At 40.6% G+C, this 5,402-nt stretch overlaps 1 pseudogene; it reads right to left on the reverse strand.

Annotated features, from left to right (window-relative positions):
* Positions 1-4,678: 4,678 nt before the first annotated feature.
* LOC131201987 (protein MANBAL-like) lies at positions 4,679-4,966 on the reverse strand (annotated as a pseudogene).
* Between the last annotated feature and the right edge of the window lie 436 nt (positions 4,967-5,402).

Genomic DNA, 5,402 nt, shown 5'->3' on the forward strand with positions numbered 1-5,402 from the left:
CTATGTTTAACTTCCAGCCCTCTAATCAGCTTTGTTGCTCTTCTCTGCACTCTTTCTAGCCTCAACATCTTTTAATAGCGATATTAAACAAGTATTATTCAAAGAGACAATGTATAGGATCAGTGTTTTCCATCAGAGTGAAATTACGCATGAAAAAAATATATAGTATTTATCCGTTCACTAGCTGCCCAACCACAGTGTATTATAGTATACACAATCTTACGGCCCGATAAGGCTCTAATAACATTGTTGATCTTTCATTGAGACAGATGATCGTATAATTGATTGCGAAATTAAAAAAAAAAGGGGGGAGGGGAAAGAGGAAAAGGAAGGACGCGGCAAATATAAAGAAAAGAATTTAAAAAAATAATTTTAAAAAAAACACACGCCTCTGAAGCGCAGAGAACTGGGAAAGGAGACGCGATAATTAAAGCAACATGAAACGGAAAAAGATTATATCTTTGTTCAGGGATATCTTATGGGAATAGAGAAAAAATAATCATCAATGCCGAGGAAAGAATTAATTTTTAATATAAGCTGAAGTCAAATACTCTGGAGTGTGATGCATTTCTTATGCCGTAATGAAACCCACAGCGCCAACAACCTGTCTCTGCCGCGAGAGCTTCAAATATAATCCAGAAAGTTTAAGGAGTGTTTTTTTTTATAACACAGGGCATCATTTTATTATCTTTCAGCTTCTCCTCACCGGTTAAACAGCAGCCTGTTCTGCTTCAAATTCTTAATGGACTCAAATCGTCACTTCCCGCTTGGACTACTGTAATGCTCTCTACATGGGGCTCCCCTTGAAGGGCACCCGGAGGCTCCAACTAGTCCAGAATGCGGCTGCGCGGGTGATATAACATCTCCCCTGCGCAAGCTGCACTGGTTGCCGGTGGTCTTCCGGGTGCAATTCAAGGTGTTGGTAACCACCTTTAAACTGCTCCATGGCTTAGGACCGGGGTATTTACGGGACTGCCTGCTGCCACCGATAGCCTCCCATCGACCTGTGCGCTCCCACAGGGAGGGTCTCCTCAGGGTGCCGTCAGCCAAACAATGCCGGCTGGCGACCCCCAGGGGGAGAGCCTTCTCTGTGGGGGCCCCCACCCTCTGGAATGAGCTTCCTCCGGGGTTACGATCACTCCCCGACCTCCGGGCCTTCCGACGCGAGCTCAGGACCCTTTTATTCCATCGTGCGGGGCTGGCCTAATGGCTTATGGTTTTTAATTGGGGTTTTATTATTGATTTTTAATAGTTTTCATGTTTAGCCAAATCTGAATTAGATTTTTATAGTGTTTTTTAATCTATTTATGTATATTGTTTTATGCCGGCTGTAAACCGCCCTGAGTCCTTCGGGAGAAGGGCGGTATAGAAATTTAATAAACTAAACTAAACTAAACTAAATCAAAAAGAGACGGTCCTCGACGTACGACCACAACGGAGCCCAAGGTTCCTGTGGCTAAGGGAGACATTCGCTAGGGTGAGGTTCGACCGATTTTACGACCTTTCTTGCCACAGGGGTTTAAAGGGAAATCACTGCAGTTGCAAAGTGAGGAACTTGGTTGTTAAGTGAATCTGCCCCTTCCCCGTTGATTTGGCTTGTCAGAAGGTCGTAAAAGGGAAACACGTGACCTGCTCCCCACCCCAAGGAGACTGCAACGCGTCAGTTGCCAAGCGTCTGGATTTTGATCACGTGACCCCCTGCAACGGTCGTAAGAGTGAAAAGCAATCATAAATATCTTCTTTCAGTCCCATTGTCATTCTGGTCACTAAAGGAACTGTTGTAAGTCAAGACTGCATGTAATTAATATTTGATTGATTGATTGATTGATTGATTCATTCATTCATTCATTCATTCATTCAGCTAATTCAGGAGGACAAGAACAATGCATGTCATGAAAGGAAGGTAGTAAGGTGGCCAGATGGCAATTGTCATTTTTCTCTTCTTCTTTCGTCTCTTTCTCTTTTCTCTTGTTCCCTCTCCTTTTCTCTTTTCCTACTTTCTCTCTCTTTCTCTTTCTCCTTCTTTTTTCTTTCTCTCGCTCCTTCTCCTTTTCCCTCTCTCTTTCTCTTTCTGTCTTTCTCTCACTCTTTCTCTTTTTTCTTTCTCTCTCTTTCTCTTTCTCTTTCTCCTTCTTTTCTCTTTCTCTCGCTCCTTCTCCTTTTCCCTCTCTCTTTCTCTTTCTGTCTTTCTCTCACTCTCACTCTTTCTCTTTTTTTTCTCTCTCTCTTTTTTCTTTCTTTCTCTTTTTTCTCTTTCTCTCTCTCCTGTCTCTCTCTCTCTTTCTCTCTCTTCCCCCTTCCCCCCTCTCTCTCCCTCTTTCTCCTTTTCCCTCTCTCTTTCTCTTTCTGTCTTTCTCTCTCTCTCTCTCTCTTTCTCTCTCTCTTTCTCCTTCCCCTCTCTCTCTTTTTTCTCTCTCTTCTCCTTTTCCTCTCTCTCTTTCTTTCTGTCTTACTCTCACCCTTTCTCTTTCTCTCTCTTTCTTTTCTCTTTCTCTTTCTTTTTCTCTCTTTCTCTCTTTTTCTCTCTTTCTCTCTCTCCCTCGCCTTTTCCCTCTCTCTTTCTCTTTCTGTCTTGCTTTTGCTCTCTCTCTTTCTTTCTCTTTCTCCTTCCCCCTCTCCCTTTCTCTCTCTCTCTTTCTCCCTTTCCCCCCCTCTTCTGGTCTTTCTCCTTCTCTTTCTCTTTCTCTTCCTCTCTCTCTCTCTCTCTCTTTCTCCAATTCCCCCCCCTCTTCTGGTCTTTCTCTTTCTCTTTCTCTTTCTCTTTCTCTTTCTCTTTCTCTTTCTCTTTCTCTTTCCTTCCTTCCTTCCTTCCTTCCTTCCTTCCTTCCTTCCTTCCTTCCTTCCTATCTCTCTTTCTCTCTCTCTCTCTCTCTTTTTTTCTTGTTTTTCTCTCTCTCTCATCCCCTCCTTTCTTTCTCTTCCTTCTCTCTTCCCTCTCTCCCCCACCACACAGACAGGTATTACAGTCTACAGATCCTTCTGTGTCTCCCCCCCCCACCCGCTTTTCTTTTATTTAAAAGGTATTTTGATTTGTGTTGGGCTGTCTATCTGCGCAGCAATATTAAACCACATTAATCAACTCCCGGTACACATGTGCCCAAGCCAGAGGTCAAAGCTCGAGTGGATTTCCTAAGCTCCCAGAGACCAGTCGGTCATCTGCATACCCCACGGGGAAGAAAGGGAGCAGCTGTTTCTCAGAAGACTAATAAGCCAGATCAAAAAAACCCACAACTCTAATCTGGCTTGTTTTGCATCTTAAGGACGGGCTAACACAGCTCTTTGCCACCGGAAAGAACAAGCTCGCTCCGAGAGCACCAAGGAGCCCACAATGCCACTTCTGTTTCTAAACCTGGCAATGGTTTTGAATACCCAAAAAAGAAATATCGCCCCGTTTTTGAGAATTCGATTTACGTTGCTACGTCGAGGCCGCCTTCATTTTTTAAAAGAATGAATGGAGCAAATTTTATTTTCCAACCCAGATGGCTCCAAAGGGAGTGTTGAGTAATGAAAAACCATTGAGAAAACCCTCCAGGGGGAAGTTCCAACCAAGGGTGGGTTTTTAGTCCCTGGAAGAGAAACTGGTTAGCGGTTATAAGGGAAATGCATGAAAAGAACGGAAAAGTAATTGGCTTTTAGCTAACTTGTTACTGAAGATATTCTATTCTATTCTATTCTATTCTATTCTATTCTATTCTATTCTATTCTATTCTATTCTATTCTATTCTACTCTACTCTACTCTACTCTACTCTATTCTACTCTATTTCTTATTCTTTTTTTATTTTTATTTATTTGTCACGCAGTATATATAAGCATAAGCATGAAATAACTATACAATATATAAGCATATATATAAGTATGAGTATGTAATAACTATATTAATTGGATATAATGAAAGGAGACAATAGGACAGAAATGGTAGGCATGCTTGTGCTCTTATGCACGCCCCTTACAGACCTCTTAAGAATGGGGTGAGGTCAATGGTAGAGAGTTTTTGGTTGAAGCTTCGGGGATTTTGGGAAGAGACCACAGAGTTCTATTATTTCTTATTTCTATTTATTTATTTCCTATTCTATTCTATTCTACTCTATTTCTTATTCTATTCTATTATTTTTTCTTATTTCTTCATTTCTTATTTCCTATTCTACTCTATTCTATTCTATTCTATTCTATTCTATTCTATTCTATTCTATTCTATTCTATTCTATTCTATTCTATTCTATTCTATTTTACTCTACTCTACTCTACTCCTACTCTACTCCACTCTATTCTATTTCTTATTCTATTCTATTATTTCATATTTCTTCTCATTTCTTCTTATTTCTTGTTTCCAATTCCATTCCATTCCATTCTATTTTATGTAGTTTGGATTATTTTGTAAAGAATAAGCAGACTGAACAGAATAGTCTGCTTTTTAAAAAAAATAAGGTTAAGCCTTAAACAGCCTGCAATTGTATCTGAGAGCAATTTATTTATCACTGTTTATGATTCTAGAAAAATCCATTCAGGGAGAACCAAAGCATAAACCATCAAGGGATCAAGTCTCGTTCTGCGCAGCTGATGCGTGGAAAATGTTCTTTGAAATATAACGGGTGTGTGTTTGTGTGTGTGTGACAAAACGGATCTCAAATAGCCAAAGGCGAAAATCGCTGGGAGGAAGTGGCTAAAATTCAGATAATCCTAAAAGCCTAGCCATGAAGACACAGGTTGGTCTTCCCTTCTCTTCTTTCTTTTGAGCTTCTTGTTCTCTGAGATAGCAGCAATTTTGGGTTTCTTGACCACTTCAGCACTTTTCGTTTCAAAGCTTTCAGTATCCATTTTATACGTCTTTGGAACAGGGGGGGATTATCGCCAGAACACAAATGGTAGCTGGAAAACGGCACCAAAGAAAAGGCCATCGTGCAAGATGTTCTCCATAAAGAGGGGCTCTGGGATTTCAGGGGGTGAAAAATCCAACTCCGCAGCCATAGTGAAGTCCTTAGGTACACTTCTAACAAAATTGGACTGGCTTGTTTCTCCTACTCAAATCCAACCTCGTTCCCGGGAAGCCTTTTCTCATTCTTGCCTTTTTAAAAACCATCCTGGGACAGGAATTATGGGATTTTTTTTGTTCTTAATCTTGATTTTTTTTGGGGGGGAACTCTTATAGGAGAGGGATTATGGTTTCTTAAAGAACTAAGTGTATCTCATACACTTAGTACGATACATTTGTCATTGTCTCTGGCTTGATATGTCAATTCAACTGAATAACAAAATGAAATGCAATGTAAATAAAAGTAAGATTTTACACTTAAGGCGAGAAAAACCAACCGTACAGGTACAGACTAGGTCAAACCTGACTCAATGCCAGTAATTGTGAGAAGGATAGGATAGGATAGGATAGGATAGGAAAGGAAAGGAAAGG

Source organism: Ahaetulla prasina, chromosome 7 (assembly GCF_028640845.1).
Source record: "Ahaetulla prasina isolate Xishuangbanna chromosome 7, ASM2864084v1, whole genome shotgun sequence".
NCBI classification, from domain to species: domain Eukaryota; kingdom Metazoa; phylum Chordata; class Lepidosauria; order Squamata; family Colubridae; genus Ahaetulla; species Ahaetulla prasina.